The sequence below is a fragment of the Rattus norvegicus genome, chromosome 4 (genome assembly GCF_036323735.1).
Source record: "Rattus norvegicus strain BN/NHsdMcwi chromosome 4, GRCr8, whole genome shotgun sequence".
Taxonomy (NCBI): domain Eukaryota; kingdom Metazoa; phylum Chordata; class Mammalia; order Rodentia; family Muridae; genus Rattus; species Rattus norvegicus.
The window spans coordinates 91,482,634-91,505,095 of NC_086022.1; the positions used below are offsets into that span (position 1 = coordinate 91,482,634).

General features: G+C 40.7%; 1 protein-coding gene across 5 annotated transcripts in view; it reads left to right on the top strand.

Moving 5' to 3' along the window:
• Positions 1 to 1,262: 1,262 nt before the first annotated feature.
• The window catches only part of Ccser1 (coiled-coil serine-rich protein 1), a 1,236,544-nt gene continuing 1,215,344 nt past the window's right edge, over positions 1,263 to 22,462 (top strand). For all 5 annotated transcript variants that reach the window (XM_039108140.2, XM_017592802.3, XM_017592805.3 and 2 more), the window contains exon 1: positions 1,263 to 1,401. The gene's annotated coding sequence lies outside the window, so the exon portion shown is untranslated. The remainder of the gene's footprint in view (positions 1,402 to 22,462) is intronic.

The window sequence follows — 22,462 nt, forward strand, 5'->3', positions numbered from 1 at the left end:
TGCTATATAATAATAAAAATAGTAAAATATATAGCAGAGTTATGCTCACAAAAGAACATTTAACAATCACAATCATATTCGTTCAAAAGGTATACTTCTTATACACCCCACCTCCACAGCCACATCGCAGGAGTCAGACAGATTAACCAGAAAATGCACACAAATATGCACATGTACTTGAACAGCACACTGTTTGGCTTTCTCATGCATGCTGCCTGCTTCCAAACAAAGCAGTACACGGACTATGAAGAACTTAAACTTTGAGAAAGGAGCTTATAAAAGGTGCCAGTGCGGAGAACTCTGCTGTATGACCTTAGCAATGTATTAGGTACCTCGAAATGGTCCTATATTCTAGCAGAATGGGTTAAATGTTTCTGTTAGAGTTAAATGCGTTCCATGTGTTGTACTGTCTGCTAAAGGCATAAATATGAGGAATGGAAGAAAAGGATGAATGGAAAACTGTTCAGGTCCCAATACAACCTCAAAGGAAATGATGCAGTGCAAGGGGAGACAGGATCACCGGAAAACAAATTAGATAAACAACTCCGCCAACCATCAGAAATCTTACCATTTCTAAAGAGATACACGTTCTCCAAGGAGTCACCAGTCAAATGGTCATGGACTCTGGAATGCTACTGAGGACCGCCAGAGTAGGCACAGAGTCCACTCCTAGCCAATCCCAAGGCTTCTATTCTTATAATCTACTGCTACAAATGGTTACTGGGAGGCGTGACCTGTTTAAAGGAAAGGAGGCCCGCTCCTTGTTACCTCCGCTCCTTGTTACCTTGTTAGCTAGAGAGTTGTCAAGAGGATCCTGGGGTGGATGACACTGGAAAACCTGGGCAGAACACTGCAACAAACCCCTATTTCCAGGAAGAGAAAGACAATATCCCTGTCACAGAGAGCCCAGGAGCATCTCTACCCCAGCTTTCCGCACCCCACCGCGGCGCCCCGACCTGCCCTGGCGACTCGCAGCGCGCGGGGATCTGGCGCTCGGCGGGCTCCGCTCCCTCCCCCGATCGGCCGCGGGTGTGCGCGTGTCGCCGCGCCAGGCTGCGTGCGCGGAAGCCAGCGACGCGGTTGGCCGGCGCCGCCCTCGGGCTGCCCCCGCCCGGCCCGACTCTGTCACCCGCTCCGAGGCCGCGGCGCCGCCTCCTGCCGTCCGGAGCGCGGCCTGCCCTGGAGGCGCTCGCTGCAGCCGCCCCGCGGCCCCGCTGCGCACACCGCCGTCCACCCGCGACCGCCGCGCGCCCCGCCCGCTCCCATCCTCGCTCAGCATGACTGACTACGAAGCTGCGGCGGAGCAGCCTCGGTGGCGCAGGCGGGAGCGGCGAGAGGAGTGCTGAAGACAGCGGCCGAGCCGGAGTGGACGCCGGGTCCGGACCAGCCCGTAGCTCCAAGGTAGCGACGCGGTGCGCATCCGGCTCGCGTGGGGCCTGGGCTGAGCGCGGCCAGGTGACTCGCCCCGGCTCGGCCGCGGGCCCTGCGGGGGGAACTCGCCCGGCGGGCGTGGGCACTGTGCGGCGTGGCCCGCTCTTGCAATCCTGGGGTCTCGGTCGCAGAGTTGGAGAGGGTTGTGGTTGCGGAGCCGGGGCGGGAACAGGGCGATGGGGCAAGCAGGAGACGCCGCGCGCCGACTGCCCCTGCCTCTGGAGCCCGCCACGCAGAGTGGACCGATTGCTTTGTGGCGCACCCGGGGATCGCGGGGTGCGGGCGTGGGGTGCTCCTGCATGTGTTCTTGTGCCGGGTCACCCGGGCGGAAAGTGAGCCCCACGCTGACAGCAGGTGGCTGCCAGGCCCCTCACCTTTGGGTTTGAGTCTTAGGGACTCACACACACGGTGCCAGAGCCTAGGGAGCGTGCGCGAAGGGGCGACGGAGGGATTTGTGAATGGTGCTTCTGCGAGGAGGCTGCGTCTTGCTGATGCAAAGGGGCTAGTATCCTGAGAAGAAAGGCTATTTATGGTAGAGTTGTGGGGTTCCCTTCTGTGTTCTGTGTATGCTGAGCTCCTCCCGCTCGGAACTAGAAGCAATTCTGCTTTTTTTTTTTTTTTTTTTTTTTTTTTTTTTTAAAACCTTCTTCTGGAACCTGCTCTGTAAAACGAAAGAAGGAAGTCTGAAATAGACTGCGGTCTCCTGTAGGTAGAAGTGCTCCTTGGAGGTCATGAATCCCTGCTCTGATGTTTCTGAGAGTCCCAGATGTCTGTTCCTCTTACCTCTTCAGGTCCCCTCAGGACAGAAAACCTGCTTGCTTTTGGAAGCTTTCACTGGTCAAACCTTCTCAGTTGAGCACTTTCCTTTTGAAATGTAGCACACACCCTCCATTCTTCCCTTTCCATAAGGGCTGTTCAAAGAATCTCACCTACTTTACACTAAGAGGTGTTATTCAAAGCCCCTGGGAGGAAGTAGCTATGCGAGTTTATCTCGACACTGACTCTTTTAAATGTAGTTACTGGGGACTACCTGGAGTACCCTTCATCTAGGCTATAGAATAATTAGTTTTGGTTTCCCTTTGTGTTTAAAACAGGTGCCAATTACAGGGTCATAATTTGAAGCTTAGATGTGAGTTGGGACACTGTCTACCAGAGTACCTTAGCAAATTTATTATGTCCTTTGAAGTAGCAAACTATGTTTCTATATAACCGCTGACTGGACTGGACACCCCTTCAATTAATTTTAAGCTGAATTTTCCTTAAGAGTGCCATATGTAAATTTTTAAAAATCAGACTCTAATTCCATATTACGGATAATTGCACCTTCGGTAGTTACACACACACAGAAAACCAAAGCAGTCAACCTATTATCAGAGTGATTTGTCTTCACCTGGTTTAATTAAAAACAAATGTTTGTGTGGTGAGCTCCAGGGTGAGCAGCTTTCCCTAACAGTCTGTTCATTTGAATAAAGTTTAGAGTTTGATTACGTGCATATATATATGGATATGTATACATGTATGCATATATTATCTATCACCATCTATTGTCTATGTATTACTGCAGCCTTAATGTGCATTTGAGATGCTGGGATGTCTTGATGTCCGGTGGACCCTGACCACACCATATTAAATCACTGAATTTGGTATCACATCAAGTGTTGGAACATATAGTTCCATCACTGTGACGCTGGAGGTCGTATTTATGGAATATTCTTAATGTCGTTGGAATTGGTTACTATTTCTTATTTTAAAGGTGTTTCTAATACAATGCGCTGTTAGTTGATATCAAATTCCTGAAGTAGAAAATGAAACGTTTATGACCTTCAGTAGTGGTTATTTGCCTTTTTATCATGCTTTATTTCTCATCATAATACTCATATTCAAGGCCTGTCTTGAGTAGTTGGTTGTCTAGACAGTGCTGAGACACACAGAGACTTCTTTCTATACACCCTACCCTTCAGAAACAAATGGGCAGTTTGAAGGAATCTGATATGCATACTTAAACCCAGAGTTAACAGCTCATGCTAGCACAGGATTACAGGTCTAGTGAGGAGTCCAGGGGTTCAGAGCGCAACAGCAACATTTAATGCCAGACTTTGTCTGAAAAACCATCAGTAGATAAGTCAGACGTTTTATTTCATTAAAGGGGTCGTGGGATTAGTAAGTTGTGGATGACAAGACCTACAAGGTCTAAGATGCCAATCAAGCAGAGGACAGTGAAGAAGACAGGGAAGAAAAGTTTGCTTTGCAATAGATTTAGCTATTGTTATACACCGGACCAGTGGGGCCTGTTCTGATTTAAGACGTAGGACTTCTGTTCTTGGAGTGTGTGGCCATAAGTTCTGCACTTGAGAGGCTCAATCTGTATGTCTTGTAGTAGGTAGTTCATTTTTAAGTTTCTACTGTAGAGAAGTACTTGAAGGGAAATAGTATTGCGTGTCTAAAAGACTCTATATCACAGTAGCAAGTCCGTGGCACACCACCTCCTCCTGTTAGCAGAGTAACTTCTTCCTTACTTAAACATCTTGGGTCTCTTCCCCATGGTAAGGTGTAGAACAACAGTGTGGATGAACTTTGATAGAATATATAACATTTTATTAGCTTGTATATGCATAGCCACTAAATAATACATTTATTCCTATTCATTTGCAAGTTGGTAGATTTGCTGGATAGATTAAACCTTATGTCAGTTCTTACATGCACCGAAATGACACTCTGGCCACCTTTACATGACTTGCCATGAATATAGGGCAATAATATCAGGCCTGGAGGAAGTTTTCAGAATCATAGCAATACTTTCAAAGATCATGTTGCTGTCTCTTAGCAAGAAGCTGTATTACTAATAGTGCATGACCTATTAGAATTCTATCCTGGAGTGTGTGTGTGTGTGTGTGTGTGTGTGTGTGTGTGTGTGTGTTGTAAATTTATGGTACAAAATAAAATCTTATAATCTTTTGTAAAGATATAGCCTATAGGTAATGCCTGTGTATGAAGTGAGTGAGAATTTTTATAGAAACATTAAATGTTAAAAATGCATTATTTCATTTTACAAGCATAGAGGTAAACAGTATAGCTGACGTCGAGCCTATCTATTTAAGATGACAGCACAGAAGTATATTATAGTGACAATAAAGAAATTGTACAAACACTACACGTGACTTTGAATAACCAAAGGGAATTACTTTCAGATTAGCTGAATTAAAAGATTCTCACATATCTATATGTTGTTGACAGTGCATGGATATGTCATTACCGCGGGAAAGCCTCTTAAATCAGACTTCATAATCATGTGTGAGTAGAGTAATATCCAGTCCAGCCTGGCACAGATCAGCCTGTCTCTCTGTCAGCTGATCTCTTTGCAGAGTGGTTTTGGATTGGATGTCACAGGTGTATCATTTTGATAATGCATCCTCGGCTACTACATGACTGACAGCTTCTGCGTGATTTCCCTACTGGGTATTGACAAAACCTACTAGCTTCATATAAAAGGCATGAGCCTTTATCAGTCATATGATCTTCACTATGCAGGAGTGTCAGCTAACAATAAATAATGAAATGTGGGCTGAGAGAGGCAGTGGGAACAAGGAGAGGAGTGGTGAGAACGTCACTGGAAGAAACATGCTTCATTTTGGAGCTAAAGGTAACTATGAAAATATAAAAGTGGCCATCTGCTACTTCAGGAAGCCACGAAGTATTCCTTTTGTTTGTTTGTCTTTCACTTTAGCTGTTTTCCTGTGTATTGCATTAAAAAGGAAACATGATAGTGGTCATCTATGTTTATAAATGCTGTCCATATGACATTAAAAGTGTTACAAATATTTCTCCTTAGTCATTAGAAATGAAGCTGTTTGGCCAAATTACTTAGAACCTTGAATATGGCTTAGGGACTTAAATTATTTATATCATATTCATAATAGTAAAAGTCTTATAAACCTACAGATTATTTACTTTAGGTAAATACGCACAGCATCATGCACACATGGAGTAGTCTCAAAGCCTTCCTTCTGCAGTGAATTTAGATAAAATCTACAAACCTTTCCTGAGTCATGTCCACGTGTTTACTTCCTGTATCTCCTTTCCTGTGACACTTGTCCTCCCTCTGCTCTGTCCTTTCCCCTCCCTTCCCTAATCCAGATGTCCAGATATAAGTTACTTCTCTTGGTTGTCTGTGCTAAGTCAAATGCGCTGTTATGTATTGTTTTAGATGTGGGTTCTTCTATTATGTGACACATACGTTTTAATTGTACATGTCTTTTGGAATCGGCTCAGTATTGAGTTATCAGACATTCCTAGTGCCTGCCTTATAGATATTCAGCAGACACTGGCAGACTAAATGAACAATACATGTCCAGTGGCTGGTGAGGTGGCTCAGTGGTTAGAAGCACTTGCTGCTCTTAAAGAGGACCTGACTTTGGTTCCTAGTACCCACATTGTATCTCAACTCCCGTTCCAAGCATCTAACACTCTCTTCTGATCTCTGCAGACATATGCATACACATGGCTCACATACTTACATACACTGAGGCACAGACATGCACCATAAAGTAAGTAAATATTTAACAAGAGCAGGGTCTCTCATCCCAAGGAACTTCTTTCTTCAAAGAAAGCCTTTCTAAGAAAGATTTCAAAATGATGGTGTCTCTGGAACTTTGGCAAAGACAGGCAAAGTTTTATATTTTGGATATGACGAGGCATAATTTTACCAACGACAATAACAACATTTGTGATGAGGTGGGTACTTCTGTGTGAAAAGTAGTTTGTGTCTTATGTCATACATTCTCTCTAACATTGCAAAGTCCATTTAATGCCAATTGTAATGAGGAAGTTTTGCATCTCTCTACTGTGGCCTGTGAGGCTATCTAGATCAGTCTGGGCTTTTTAATTCCATGATGCAAACTTATTAACCAGCATGAAGAGAACGTTTTGAAAGAATATGTATCCTTACTTTAAAACAAATTTATACGTTTGTGTGTATTTTAAACTATTATATCGATCAGCAATGTATGTGCTGTGTGGAGACAGTTTTCTCCTTCCCCATGGGTTGTCCAGCTTACTTGGTAAATGCTTTACCTTCTGAGCTGTCTCACTGCCTAGCGGTATATTTCTTGGTGTCTGGTTGACCAGGCACAGCAGCATCAGTGCATACTCATCTCGCTTCCCCCATCTTCAGTGCTGCTGCTCTGAATTCTTGGTCAGGTAGAAGAGGTGACAGGATGAGCCAGGCTGATGTTGCCACTGTGTTTCTCAAATAATGTAAACCCTCAACGGCCTTCCCTCTCCATCCTCTTACTTTTTCTACTGTGAATTTTAATGTGTTAATGAAAATGCAAGGTATGCCACGTGTCGTTTTGAGAATGAGTGTGTTTGCGCACAGGCTGTTCCACCATGCATCTTATTTCAGTTTTGGAGAAGTGCAGCTTATCTTCTGGAAGGCTTTTACACAGAGCTTGGTCAAGAAAAGTTGACCTCGGATACAGTTGTGAATCATGCTCTTGTCCCATGAAAAAGAGGAAGTGTAGTTTGTTTTAACTTTTATCCACCAGTTCAACTATTTAAGTGATGAGTTAATCAATGTCAAAGTGTGCGTAGCAGAAAATATCCTTAAAGATTGGCATCATAGAATGCCAAGAACATAGATGAACTTGGCTATCAGGAAATCCTTGCTAGACTCACTGTATACATGTATATATTTTATAATATGCTTAAGCCAGTGAGTCAAGTTAGAATAATAATCTCAAAGAGAAAAAAATAATTGGTTGCTCAACTGGATATTTCCCTGGAAGCCTCTTTTGTAACATTTGTCAAATTCTTTTTTTATTGCTAGAATTATTTAAATCTTAACTTGTGCCTAAGCTCAGCTCCGACTAAGGGACATTTCCTCTGCGCAGTAGGAAATATAACTGCTTTTGAGACCAGCATTCTGCATGTTATAATAAAAAATACTTTGATATACTTTGGGCTTCTTTCTTATAGATGACATTTATTTATTCTTTAATTTTTCCCTATGTCTTAGTAATAAACTAATAACTTAGTTTCCCCATCCTACCATCGAAGCAAGTCCTCCTCTTAGCAATCTCCTATATTTCATTACAGCCTGGGCCTCTCCTGAAATGACTTCACTTCCTGAGTCTTTTTGTCCGTCAGCACTGTTGTGGGTACAGCCTGCTTCCTGGCTTTCTAAGCATTTCCAGCCCCTAGAGGTGTGCTTCATTTCAGTAGTCACCACAGGACTTCTTGATGCCAACTACTTATGGCTCACTGCCACCCGCCAGATTCTCGGACTTGTTGGACTTCTTGGCGTATTTATAGCTGGGGTTTTACAGTGTTTTCCAGACCACAGTGCAGTTTATTGCCAGTTTATAGCAATGACCAGAGTGTTTTATTTTGCCATATGTAACCTTTCCTCACTAGAGTGTCTTACTATTGAACTACATCTGAAAATGTCCCTTAGGTATAAGTCACTTTCACAGAGAGTGTTCCTCCTGTGGCAGAACTTGCCAGTAACTATGATCCTTGCTGAACAGGATAATCTATACTTTTTGAAGCAAAAGCTCTTCTGTGTGTCGTGTGACACCCTAATCCAATTTCTATGCCTAAATGTGCAGTGGCTTCATTGTAGTTTGCTGTTTCTCGCGTCCAGTAAGTTGTTTATTCAAGATCCATTGGCTTTTCCATGCCTTTTTTTTTTTAATACCGTCTGTTTAGAATGTACAGGACATCATAAAGAAATACGTTCCAGATGTGTCGCCTTCTTTTAGGCCATTGTTCAGCTGACAAAACTTAGTACGCTTCTGTGCTCAGGAAGTGTTTAATAAGCTGGATCTACTCTCATGATTTAACACAAGAAGCCCGGCAATAAACCTTCCTCATTAACTCAAGGGAGACAGATTGTCCTGATTGAGTACCAGTTCTTTGATGTAAGCCCTTTCGTGGAATTAGTTAGGAACTGTGACTCTGTTAGTGAGTCTTTATTGCTGTCTGAATGTTTGTGTAGTTGGGTGGCTTTGTTTGTTTTTGCAGCACTTGCAAATAGTGTAACATAAACCTACCTCAAGGCTGCAAGTAAAATCAAGCCAGATCAGGAATAGCAGAAATAACCATTGTTCCGTGATTCTCTGGCCTATTGCTCATTTGAAGACTATTCTTGTATCTGTCATTTTCAGTGTTGTTTAAATTATGGAAATACTAGTTACCAGTGCAGTAAATCTGAACATATAAAATATGACCAGTACAGATTCCTTTCTAAGCGCAACACCTTTCAAAGGCAAAGCACCAAGGAGAGAAGTGTCCTTTTATCAGAAACAGGTGAGGAAAAGAAAACCCCCACTAACCAAATTCAGGGCATCCAAGAAACAACAGATTTCTGACAATATTTCTGGCAATAGCTGAATATACTTCATAGGTGAAAAAGCTAGCATGTTTGTACACTAAATTTTAAATTTGGATTCTAAATGTTAAAGTGTATTGCTGGCCTGGAGGGATGGAACAGCGGTTAAGAACATTTACTACTCTTGCATAGGACCTGGTTTGTTTCTCAGCACACGTTTGTGGTTTATAGCCATCCATACTACAGTTCCACATGATCCAATAGCCTCTACTCATCTGTAGTTCTAGGCATTCATGTGGTGGAAATATATGTACATGGGCAACAGACAGACAGACACACACCTAAATAAATATTATTTATGACATAAATAACTCAGTGATAGCAATTTGATTTAAAAATTTAAAACATCGTATTATGCATAAACACTATGGAATATTCAAAGTACTTATTACTGAATAATTTTTTTTAAAAGTTACAATGTATGAATTATGTAGAATAATGAGTTACTTTCTAACTCACGCTTAATTTTAAAAAAATAAACATTACTGAATTGAGTCATTATAGGAAGCATTAAAGATTTTTATACTGTACACTTTAAGCAATATTAAGACACAGATAGAGTCTGAGCTATGTTACTTTGTTTTCTTTCCCTGTGTGTTTTACTATGTGTTTGTGCATGTGTAAATGACAGAGGATGGCATTACAGGTTCTACCCATCATTTTAGAGACTCTCACTGGCTTCGAACTTGGCGAGCAGAGTTGTGTCCACTAATCTTGCCTCCATCTCTCCAGCACTGGGATTACAAGTGTGTGCCGCCATATTCGGCTTCGTTGTTGTTGGTGGTGGTGGTGGTGGTGGTGCTATTGAGTGATGTTCTGGGAATTGCTCTCAGGACAAGCATTTTAATAACTGAGCCCTGCAGGCTATATTTCTTGCAGGATGTCCCCATGTGTGGCATCAGGGGGCAGCTTATCCATTAGCAGCAGTCCAGTTTTGGATGGAGAGTCCTGAGATGGGAAGAATGGGCAGGGAGAATGCAGGTCAAAGGACAGTCATTGTGTTACTTCCTTAAAGCAAGACAAGCCTGTTCCACCTGCAGTTTCTAAGGACCTCTGGAATGTGACACATCCTGTTTCCCTGCTCAGACTCAGATTTTGAAAGGTCCATATGTCAGAGGGTGTGTACAGCTGGAGTGGTGTGACGGGTTACTATTACAGGGACAGGACAGTATACACTGCAAGGTCCACTTACACCTCTAGTGGGGTAAAGATCACAGGATTCTAGCTCTCCACTGAAGAGAGGAAAGGAAGGGTTCCAGGACATTTCTGTGGAGTCAGTTCCAGTGTGTGAGGACACAGAAAGTACCGGAATGTAAAGCAGTAAATGAACAGCAGATATTTTTTTAGGCAAGAGGATTTTAAGTGGAGTATAGGATAGAGTAGTAAATTAGAATTTCAGGAAGTCCTCCAGCCCTCTCTAGGGTACTTGCATCTGAAGTCTTCTGTTGCAAAGAACAAATGTGTTTGTTTTTATTATACCAATCCTAGAAGCCAAGGTATTAGATGCTAGATCCTCTCTTGTAGTGTCTACCTTTCCATCACTTGGTTTCTAACAGATCCCTCAAAGCTCAGTGCAAATGTAGACTCATGGCAGCATCTTCATCCCATGCTGAAAGTCTGTGAATTCCAGTAACGTCCCAGTCCCATGTCTCCACTAAACCTTCACTTGAAATGTTATAGATCATTGTTTGCTTGTATATATGCCCTGTTAGGACAAAGGGCTTAACATTTTCTTATTTTCCATCTAAATCTGGTTGAAAGCAAAGATGTGAAGGTTCTTGGTGAGATTGGCTGCCTAAGAGTGACTTGGGTTTAGGGGACTGGGTTTGCGTTGTGTTTTGTTATATAACACGAGGACCTGAGTTCAGATTTCCAGCATTCACCTAAAAGCCAGAAGCTGCTGCATGTGCTTTCGACCCATGAACACCCCCCCACATTAAAACAGTGACTTGATTGTCCATTTTATTAATTAATTAATTAATTAATTAATTTATTGTTTTTCCTTTTTCTTTAATGGATCTTTTTATTGGAACTTTTTAATTTACATTTCAAAAGTTATCCTATTTTCCAGTTTCTGATCCATAACCCTCCTATCCTATCCTCCCACCCCCTTCTTCTATGAGGGTGTTTCCCCACCCAACTACTCACTTCTTCCTGCCTCCTCACCCTGACATTCCTCCCATTGGTGCCCAACAGGGCCATCCTCTGCTACATATGCAGCTGGAGCCATGGATATGTCCATATGTACTCTTAGGATAGTGATTTAGTCCCTGGGTGCTCTGGTTGGTTGGTATTGTTGTTCTTATGGGATTGCAAGCTCCTTCAGCTGCTTCAATGCTTTCTTTAACTCCTCCAATGCAGACCCTGTTCTCAGTTCAATGGTTGGCTGTGAGCATTCACCTCTGTATTTGTCAGGCTCTGGCAGAGACACTCAGGAGACAGCTAGATCAGGCTCCTGTCAGCGTGCACTTCTTAGCACCAGCAATATTATCTGGGTTTGGTGGCTGTAGGTATATGGCCTGGATCCCTAGGTGGGGCATTCTCTGGATGGCCTTTCCTTCAGTCTCTGCTCCAAAGTTGTCTCCATATTTCCTCCTATGAATATTTTTGTTTCCTATTCTAAGTAGCACTGAAGCATCTGCACTTTGGTCTTCCTTCTTCTTGAGCTTCACGTGGTCTGTGGATTGTATCTTGGGTAATTTGAGCTTGTTGGCTAATATCCATTTATCAGTGAATGCATACCGTGTGTTTTTTTGTGATTGGTTTACCTCACTCAGGATGATATTTTCTAGTTCCATCCATTTGCCTATGAATTTCATGAAGTCATTGTTTTTAATAGCTGAGTAGTACTCCATTGTATAGATGTACCACATTTTCTGTATCCATTCCTCTGTTGAAGGACATTTAGGTTCTTTCCGGCTTCTGGCTATTATAAATAAGTCTGCTATGAACATAGTGGAGCATGTGTCCTTGTTATATATTGGAGCATCTTTTGCATATATGCCCAGGAGTGGTATAGCTGGGTCTTCAGGTAGTACTATGTCCAATTTTCTAAGGAATCTCCAGACTGATTTCCAGAGTGGTTGTACCAGCAATGGAGGAGTGTTCCTCTTTCTCCACATCCTCACAGCATCTGTTGTCACCTGAGTTTTTGATCTTAGCCATTTTACCTTAACTATTTTGCAGGAATGCAACTGCCCGATTCCAGGCTCTAGTTCTTCAAATGCTGTTCTGCTTGGCTATCTCATAGTCTGAAAATTTAGTTGTAATCTGAACTTCATCTCCTGACATGAACGCAATTCTCAGAGAGTGAAAGGACAGAAGAAAGTAGCATTTGGACTATAGGTATTCAGAATTGGCAGGGTGAGGAAGTAAGAGCAGTGTGGCTTACTTGGAGGATGGAGGTCAAGGCAAGAGTAATTCTGTCACTTCCTGTAGGGAAGACAAACATGTTCCACCTTCCCATTCTAAAGGCTATGGAATGCGCTTCTTCTTTTGGCCTACACAGATCCACAGTTTTGAGTTGTCGTTGTCGGTGAGGGTGTATAGGCTGATTGCTTTTTATCACACTTGTGGCTTCTGTTACAGAGTGTGTGTTTGTTCCCAAGGATCTTTATAGGGATAACCAGAGGCTAGTTTGGGAGTTTCTCTTCTGGTTAGAATTTCCTGTGTTTTAAATGCCTGAAGCAAAGCACACAGTTGTGCATTCACTGTGTGGGGCATTTGCACTCTGTAGTTCTACATTTCCTGGGTTTGAAGTGAATATACCCCATATATTCTGGCCTTCTGTTTCTTATTTTTATTCTTCCTCTTCTTTCTTGAATTGCTAACAGGAAGCTTTCAATAATGAAGTGGGGGTGGAAGGGAAGACCTGTACTTCCTAGTAATTTCTTCCCTTGGGATCCTACTTGTATAGCTATGATAAATAACATGAATTCAAAATAAATTAGGCATAAGGGAAAAGACTTAAAGCATGATGAAAAATAAAGAAATATTTTATAATCTTCCCAAATAAACTCAGAATTGGGAAAGCAAGTGAATTCTTTGTTAAATTTCTGAAGTTATGCCAAATCTATGATCACCATTAATTGTATGGGTTAAAAATATAAGTGCCATTTTCTAATGATACTAAGACTGGAACTCTCATAAAAATGGTGGCTGACATATATAAAAGAAAAGCTGTTTTAAAACTGTGTCGACAGTGAGTATACATATGGCTTTGTGGGACATTTTTAGCAGAAGTGCCAGGATAAAGGGATACGTTTAACAAGCCAATGAAACATTTGTGCTGTGCAAACAGAATGTTGTGATAAGAACACTGGGGATCCTGAGCACACAGAAAGGTGAGGATTCTGGGGACCAAGAGTGGGCATTTACTCTGTCTTAGAGAGTGTGCTCTGTCTTAAAGAAGGGGTTTACATTAGACTACGTCATTTTACAGAGAAAATTGTGCAGTAAAAAATTATCAAAACCCAGTACTGATGCTCTCAATTAGAATATTTGAAAATAATTAGAACCTCGATCAACTTTAGTGGTCCATGTGCAGATAATGGCAATCGTATTTTTATGTTGGCACCTGTCTTGCATGATTTGCTCTAGTGATTCTGGATATGTTTAATCCAATAGAAACAGACACAGTGTGATTTATTGTTTTTGTTTTGGAGAGGGTTCATTTTAAGAAACTTGCTTGCCTGACTGGTCAGTAGAACTCTGGAACTTGGAACCCAGGTAGGATTTGTGTGTTTCAGTGTGTATCAGTGTGTAGGCAGAGTTGTTTTTTTTTTTAAGATTAGAACTATATATTAGCTTAGGAAACTGGGAAAGGCAGAATTCTTCCTTATCCAGAAAACCTCTGCTTTGACTCTGGGACCTTTTACTGATTGGATGAGACACACATTACTGAAGGTGATCTGCTTTGCTTAAAGCTAAAAGATTACAAATGAGAAACACACCTGTCCTCATGGACAAACTGTGTAGATGGGCAGAGCTGACTCCCAGCCATAAGCACCACAAAGGGCAAGGGGAAATGTGCCTCCAGAATCTTTCTAGGTCACACAGAAACTTGCGCATGTGTTTTTCAGTCTACCAGGAATATTTTAGCTGTGGTCAGCTGCTAGGATGCTTAGCCATGCATTTGTTCTTTATTCCTCCTTTGGTGCCTTTTATTAAGCATATGTCAGGTGTAGCAGATGATGGGGTGGCACCAGAAAAAGAGTGATTAGGCTATATCTTCTGGGAATTTAACTTCAGTGAAAGAGCAGGACACTGATGCCTGCATCATAAATATATCTGTAGAGGAAAGATATGCATGTTTCAACTTTGCTGGCTGGAAGTCATTTTTCCTATGTGCAACTTAAGGAAAATGAACATATTCTGTACCAGTGTTAATTTTTCCAACTATTGTACTTGTTACTTTAAGCATGGTGGTTCATATCTGAAATTGGCTTATGAGAGATATGCTTGACCAGTACAGGTCAACTTCATTCACATGATGTTGGCTCTACATAGTCACTTTAGCATATAAAAGGATATCTCTGCATTCAACTTATGCAAAGTTCTTCAATATGTTATGCTTTATAAGTGTCTGGCAATTGGACTGTCACATTGAACTAATCTTCCTTTTCATGTAGCATACAGGAGTAAATCGTTTCTTTATCTAAACAAAATGGGCATTTCCTAAGGTCACTTTAATGTCCTGAAACTATATTTTCCTTCTATTTCCTTATGAGGTATGAACTTTTCTGCTTGGCTCTTAAGGCCATTTATACGCTATCTTACTGTTAATTCAAACAAGGTCTTTCACTTTGGTGAGATCATGAAACTTGCCACTCTCACACACATATAGCATATTCATTTCATCCTTTTTACTCAAATCTTTGATATCCTTACATGACTAATTCCATGGAACTTCCCTGGTGGCTTCAGTATGCCTGGGACACTGTTGTTTGTGTCACTTTTGGGTTGTGACACTCCATAATTGGCACCAGAAAATCGAGTACAGTCTTTTCTGTTAAGAAAACCCTTGGCAGGGAATAGGGAGGCAAAGTTTAGGACAGAGGCAGAAGGAACACCCATCTAGAGCCTGCCCCACATGTGGACCATACATATACAGCCACCCAATTAGATAAGACGGATGAAGCAAAGAAGTGCAGGCTGACAGGAACCGGATGTAGAACTCTCCTGAGAGACCACCCAGAATACAGCAAATACATAGGCGAATGCCAGCAGCAAACCACTGAACTGAGATCAGGACCCCCGTTGAAGGAATCAGAGAAAGGACTGGAAGAGCTTGAAGGGGCTCGAGACCTCATATGAACAACAATGCCAAGCAACCAGAGCTTCCAGGGACTAAGCCACTACCCAAAGACCATACATGGACTGACCCTGGCCTCCAACTGCATAGGTAGCAATGAATAGCCTAGTAAGAGCACCAGTGGAAGGGGAAGCCCTTGGTCCTGCCAAGACTGAACCCCCCAGTGAACGTGATTGTTGGGAGGAGGGTGGTAATGGGGGAGGGGAAGCCCATATAGAAGGGGAAGGGTAGGGGTTAGGGGGATGTTGGCCCGGAAACCAGGAAGGGGAATAATAATCGAAATGTAAAATAAGAAATACTCAAGTTAATAAAGATAAAAATGTATTTTTCTGTGATGGGGATTAATGTGTACATAAAGGATAACTAAGGGAATTATAATAACTTAGTTGAAGGGGAAACTGCATGCTGTAAGAAGTACTTGTGGCTTTCCCACTTGAACTGCCCCACAGGTTTACCTGATGTGGTGGTTTGAATGACACTGACTTGCAAAGCTACCTATGTGGAATACTAAGTCTCCAGTCGGTGGATGTGTTTGAGAAAGGTTAAGTAAGCAGATCTGACCTTAATGGAGCAGGTATGTCATGAGGGTTGGGTTTTGAGGCTTCAAAAACTTATACTATTCCTAGGTAGCTCTTTCTTTCCTTATTTTATACTTGTAGATGGCATGTAAGCTCTCAGTGACTTTTCCAGTGCTATGCCTGGCTGCAACTATGATCTCCATGCATAAGGTTTGGACCCTAAGTCTCTGGAACTATGAGTCCCAAATTTAGTAGCCCTGGCTTCCATGTGTGCCCCCTCCAAGTTAGAAGTACCCTGGACTTCCATGCATGTTCCCACGATGGCTGGGATACCTTCACAGCCCTGCCTCTTGAAGTCAATTTCTTCACAGACGGCATCTCTGCATTGGGACAGCACGGCAGTGTTCTCTGTTTTCATGCACCACATCCCTTTCTCTCACAGGAAGAAGGAGATATAAATTTCTAATTTTGGTAGACATCAAATGTATACATCCTGTCTTCTTCCACTATAAGCTCCTGGATAATGGACAGCCTGTTGGTTCTTTCCCCTCATGTTTGAGTTCCTACTTACTAGCTAACAGCCAATGTACTGAAGTTAGTATGCACTGTAAACGTACACATATAATCATGTAAGTAATGTAAGATATGTGCTAATTTAAGTAATAACTTTAGTTAGATCAACGGATTATTGAGCAAACTCAGTTTCCTTTCTTTTATCTATTTTTAACAACCAGGACATAACTAAGCTCCTGTCCGTAACATTTTCATCCCCACCACATTTCCATACCCATTGATCTTCTACATCTTAGGCCAATTCTGTATAAGCCTCTCTTTTTCTGTTTTATTTTCCAATACTTTATTTTACTCATTTTACATGTCAATCACAGTCTTCCTCACTCCTCTCCTCTCAGTCCTTACAAATTCCTCCCTCCACTGCCCCTACCCTTCTCCTCAGAGGAGGAAAGCGACCCCGTGTCACCCCACTTTGAGGCATCATCTAGTCCTAATAGGACTAGGCACATCGTCTCCCACTGAGGCCCAACCATGTCACCCAGCTAGGGGAAGAGGACCCAATGGCAGGAGACAGAGACTAAGACTGCCTCTGCTCCACTTGTTAGGGGAACCGCATGAAAACCAATGTGAACATTTTTGCTACAAATGTGTAGGGGGCCTAGGTCCAGCCCCTGCATGTTCCCTGGTTGGTGGTTCAGTCTCTGTGAGTCCCTATGAGCCCATGTTAGTTGGCTTTGTAGGTCTTCCTGTGGTTTCCTTGACACCGCCAGCTTGCTCAGCTCTATCCCCCACCAAACTAAAAGACAAACTGTTTACACATTGTTCTATTTATGGCTTTCCATCCAGAACTTGGATGGAATCTTCCTTGAACTTGGCTTCATGTCTTAACTGTTCAAGCTTTAACTTTGAGATGTCCATATTCTTGCCAGGGTGATTGGATTGTGGAAAGAAAAGTTTAGTCTTTGAATAAATTATTATTGAATTGTTATAGGTGAAGTCTTTATTTTTCCAAACCACATGTGACTTGTGTGTGTGTGTGTATGTGTGTGTGTGTGTGTGTCTGTGTGTGTGTGAGTGTGTTTGTGTTTGCCAACACATGGCTGCTCCTGTGCCACACCATGCATGTGGAAAGCAGAAGTTGTGGGAATTGCTTCTCTCTTTGCACCATATGAGACATTGGAAATAAAGTCATTTAGTCAGGCTTGGTAGGCAGTGCCTTTAGTCTCTGAGCTATTGGCCTGCCCTGAATGAATGAAAAAGTTTCATTTCTTCTTTGTGAATTTTAATTTCTTACTCAGATTTTTTTGGTTCATTGTGTACTTATTGTACATTCCCATAATTAAACTGTTGTTTTCTAAAATTCCAAAAGCCAGTGATGAGGCCTTTTACCGCTGTGTAATACTTTTACAAAATTTTAGGTTGACCATTATTTTATTTCAGTTTGTTAATTTTGAAAAGGAATGTATAGCTAAGAAATTTCCATATAAAGTAAAATTTAAAAAAATATGAAAATGTTATGATTACTTTATTTATTGAAATGGGAATCCTATTTTTAACCAATTATCTTAAAAATAATTTAGTCTTATTGGCTAGATTTAAAATAAATCAGCTCAGAGTAAGACAGCCTTCCAGTTCAATAAACAAGAATTCATAATTTTAATTCATAGAATAACTATACAATTTTAATATCACATAAAGTTACACTTAAATAATTTCACAAATGTCAATAGTTTTAAACAAAGCTACAGGCTGGGGATTTAGCTCAGTGGTAGAGCGCTTACCTAGGAAGCACAAGGCCCTGGGTTCGGTCCCCAGCTCCGAAAAAAAGAACCAAAAAAAAAAAAAGAAATCTAAACAAGGCTACAACCTCTTATTATGCTATCCATGAACTGTAGTTATTGTCTTAAGATGTATTTCCTCCTCCTGTAACACTGACAAATAAAGGAAAAAGAGATTTCTTGTAATGATCAGAAAACTGACAATATAGAGCATAAGAATTTCGCTATTTTCTTTTTTAATGTTAATTTACTTTTTACATATATGAGTGTTTGCCTGTAACCTATTTCTTTCTATTTGTCTGTCTGTCTGTCTGTCTGTCTATCATTTATCTACCCACCTACCTACCTACCTTCCTACCAACCATATGTAGCAGCAGAAGCCAGAAGAGTGTGTTTGCTTCCCTGGAACTGGAGTTGCAGATGACTGTGAGCCGCTGCCCTGGTGCTGGGCACTGCACTTGAATTATCTGCAAGAACAAGTGCTCATAACCCATGGCCTGTACTCCCAGCCCATTCATTGGCTTTTTACAGGGTTATCAAAAGCATGAAAAGAACCAAGTTTCCTTAATGTAAAGGAGACAAGGGCTTCATCAGTTTCTCTCTGATTGATTTCACTTTTATCCACTGAGAGTAAGTGCTGCTACTAATCTCTGAAAACACAAAATTATTTGCCTTTGATAGCACTACTAGGTCCTTATAAAAGCCATTAACATATCAGATTAAATATTCATCATCATGACCTCAATAATAAGACAATTAAGCTTTAATCCTTCCTTTCTCTTCAGGCTTCTTAGTGCTTTGGTTATTTTATTTATTTGCTTAGTTGTTTGAGTCACTTATTCAGTGATTTATCTATTACTATATTTGTCTTTAATATTGGAAGGACCTAACAGTCACCAAGTGTTTTCTGTGTACAAGTGATTGAACTTTCTGTATTTGTGTCTGTGCACATGATCACGTCTTCCACAGTGCTTGTGTGGACATTGAAGGACAAGTTTCAGGACCTGGGGCTCTCTTTCCACCGTGTGTATCTTGGGGATTGAACTCAGGTTTTCAGGCTTTGCAGGAAGCACTGCTTGCTCCTATTCTCTAAGTCACTTTTAAGCCCTACGTTCATGAAACGATTCAGTTTGTCAGTGCCTATACAACTGTGTGCAGTAAAATAAGTAATCATTTTAGCCTCTCTACTGTGACTGCCTATTATGTCAAATAAAGTGTCCCATTGCAAATGGACATTTATGAACCACAGATTATTTCTAGATCATTAAAATGTGCACCTACTACTTATGAACATGAAAACAATATTGGAAATATTCAAGCAGTTAATATACTACAGATTATTTTCAGATATAATTTCATAAAATATAAAATAATTAGGACTCAAAACCACCAACGTTTGAACAAATCCATATATTCCAAGTACCTGGTTTAATATTCTAGAAAACTTCATGATACGTTTTACAGGCACACTTTAAAAGGTGGGGAAATGATTGGTTTCCACATACAAAAATAATAGCTTTTGTAAATCCTGATCTGTCTGATTCCCTTTTAGAGTATCCAGAGTTTTATTTTGAAGAACCCAGTAGTAACTCTTGATTCAGTATATTCAGTGACAAAAGTAATGTATGAGCCTTTGCAATGAGAGTATTCTGTCATGATTGGCAACTTTGTTAAAACGGGTACAGTAGACAGTGATTTTTCTGAGAAAAATGTGGATACCATAGTTACTACAGATGTCACAGAGAAAGAAGGCTTCAGTTTGAGAGAAGATCAGCTTACCTGCACTGATGACCACATGAAAGTGTCAAAACACACACACACACACACACACACACACACACACACATTCACGCACGCGCGCATTCACACACACACACACATACACACACACGGATTTATATAGTAATGAATTAGATGAGCTTAGATGTTCTTTATAGGAAAATTAAATCTTCGATTGATATGTGATACTAAAACACATCTCCAACATTTTTAGTTGATCAGTATTTCAACTTTTATGTACAGCTTTAGTAATTAAAATATGAACGATGAGATGTATTTTAGAATGTGGAAGGTATTTCATTTTTGTCTAAACCATCTCTATCCCTATGGCATCTATTTTCAGAACTATGATGATACTTACAACTGTACAAAATGGCCCCAAAATGTGACTTAGTATTGGCTATCTGTAGCCCTAACAATGGTGGGCATGCTGACTCCCTGAATCCTTCTATCCACCCGGTGGGGTTTTCCTAAGTTTGTAGGTTAGGATATTAAAGGGTGATATGTTAAGGAAATAACCCAGGCTCATATATTAGATTAGGGGAGAGTTCACACAGTAGGAACCAGTGTCTTGTTTTCAATCCCATCACTATTAAACATGGAAAATCACCAACTTTTTTACAAGGAATATTTCTACATTTTGTTTTTATAGTTGTTGAGTCTAGCCATTTGATTATCTTTTAAAAAACAATGTAGATACAATGTAGGTCCATGTGTCGACTTCTGCTTCATGGAGAAGTCTAAAACAGGTGTTAGCTTTCATGTTGGAGGTAGCTGGTTAATTACCATTGCTAGACTATTATAAAGATCTTTTTAGTCCATTTCACCATTCAGTTATTCCTTAAAAGTCTACCTTTGAAGAAGAAAAGTTACTAAATGAATTTGGAAACAAACTTATAGAGTTCTTGGCCTCAATGTGACAATGTAGGGAAATAGGTTAAAGTGAACTTCACTGTGAGACTTGCTTTAGGTAATTTTTGTCTTTTAAGTTTTTGTTACATCATTTACTTTTTGTATTTGTGTCTGTGCACATGATCATGCCTACCACAGTGGGTGTGTGGAGATTGAAGGACAGCTTTCAGGACTTGGGGGTTCTCTTTATCTACCATGTGTGTCTTGGGGACTGAGCTCAGGTCTTCAGGCTTTGCAGCAAGCAATGAAGTTCCTGAGCTCTCTCACTAGCCTTACTCAGGTACTTTCTGAAAATCAGGAAAAAAATGCTTATTTCAGCAAGTATTGTTTTTTTTTTTGTTGTTGTTTTTGTTTTCTTTTCTTTTTTTCAGAGCTGGGGACTGAACCCAGGGCCTTGTGCTTGCTAGGCAAGCGCTCTACCACTGAGCTAAATCCCCAACCCCAAGTATTGTTTTATTACCATGATTGTATGTAGTGTTTTAAGATAGTGCTGCTAACATAAGAATGTACCGTATTTCACTCATTCAGAATGGCATTTACTTAAAAGCAGTCATGTATTTTTAAGAAAGCTTATAACAGTGTAGTATTAATCCTTTAAGACAGTCAGAAATAGCTAGCATTTATGCCAACTTTTAAAGCTCTTTTCCAGCAGAGTATAAATCAATATGAATTAGTTTTCCAAATGAATGTAATTCAATATGATTGCTAGCTCTTTACATTCACTTTTCTTTTGAATGGGATCCCTTTCTAATGTGAGTCACAGTTGGTGACTGTTATGTGAACTTTTCTGATGAGTTGTTGCCTGCCCAGTGGAGACATATATGTCACTATCTCTGCCTCTTGCCACTTTAAACCAGTCATATTGCTTGTCATTGCTTGTGTATGTGTGGCAACAGTTTGTTGTGAAGGTGATTCTTTGCTTCTGAAACCTTCTGGTTTTAAAATTGTTTATACCCATAGCTTGTTCACTGTACCCACCTTCCCCATCATCCTGAATATAATAAGCCCCATGTTAAGGTCATTGTTAACCATATGAATTTGTCCCATGTGAGACCCAGTGTAAGACTAAGGAAACCAGCTCTAGTTAACCTACATAACATTATAAAGCCACATGTATGACTGGATCAATGCTATAGCACTTGCCTAGCACAAGTGAGAGCCTAGGTTCATTCCCTAGTACTGAAACAAAATACAGTAAGGTGAGTCAATGTATCAGGGTTAATATTTGTTCACAGGTGAATTTAATAGTCAATATCTGTGTTTAAACATCCACATTATTATAATTAACTTAATGACTCTAGCTAGGTACATATACAGAGACACAAAGTGCTTCTGATATTTTCTTATTACGTTATACTTAGAGTTTATCTAAAATATCATGCTTCAAGCAGTTTAGAATATGGTATTATTTCCTCCACATCACCAGAATAAAGTGTTTCATTCAGTCAAAGCTTGGACAACCCTGCTCTAGCTTGGCAAAGACTTGTTTGCTTGATTCGTGTGATATGAAAGATTTAAAACACAACTGTCAACGTGATAAGAGCCAAAATTCTCTTATTGATGAATAACAAAAATACATGTCTGAAATGCTTTTGAATAAAGCTTGTAAAAGTTTCACACTTAAGCAGAGTGAAATGATACTGAATAGAAGAAAAGACAACAGAGGTTCAAGCAACCTCTCATAAATCCTCCCACTATGTATAAATTTATTAAAGAATAGAATCATATATTATTGCTTCAATCAGGTTAAGTTATAAGCGTTCATTATCCATTGATTTGAGGGGGGTTAGCCAAAGTCATGCCTACTGAATCTACTATTTGAGTTGCTTAA